This window comes from Arachis ipaensis, chromosome B10, assembly GCF_000816755.2.
Source record: "Arachis ipaensis cultivar K30076 chromosome B10, Araip1.1, whole genome shotgun sequence".
In the NCBI taxonomy this organism is placed as follows: domain Eukaryota; kingdom Viridiplantae; phylum Streptophyta; class Magnoliopsida; order Fabales; family Fabaceae; genus Arachis; species Arachis ipaensis.
In genome coordinates, this window is record NC_029794.2 from 131170564 (window position 1) to 131171027 (window position 464).

Here is a 464-nt window from a genome sequence, read left to right on the forward strand (position 1 = left end):
ATACACAGTAGTACAGTACCCTTTATAACACTATAATATCAATTACTTTAATTTGCACAAGTTTATACTCAAATTTATTTAATATTTATTCAGCCCAAGGGTGGTTATCATTGACTGATCTCTATATATATATAATTGAAGTATCCAGCATCAAGCAGCAGCTTGTATATATTATGCATTTCACTGCCCCCATATATCTTAGAAAAATCAATCACGTGATTATATATTATACTGTTGTGCCAATGGAACTTTTTTTTTTCTTTTTAAATGGCAAACGAGATTTTTTCCCGTAGATTATGGTTTTTGCATATAATAAGTAGCAGAAACTAGAGAGTAGCATTTTGTTACGACCAATAGAAAGATGAGATGAGAATGGTCCAACCAATGTTGAAGCCTGAATTAGACAATTCATCGGATACATATAGTAGATGCACATAAATATATAGGTTTGTTTGTTCAACAAC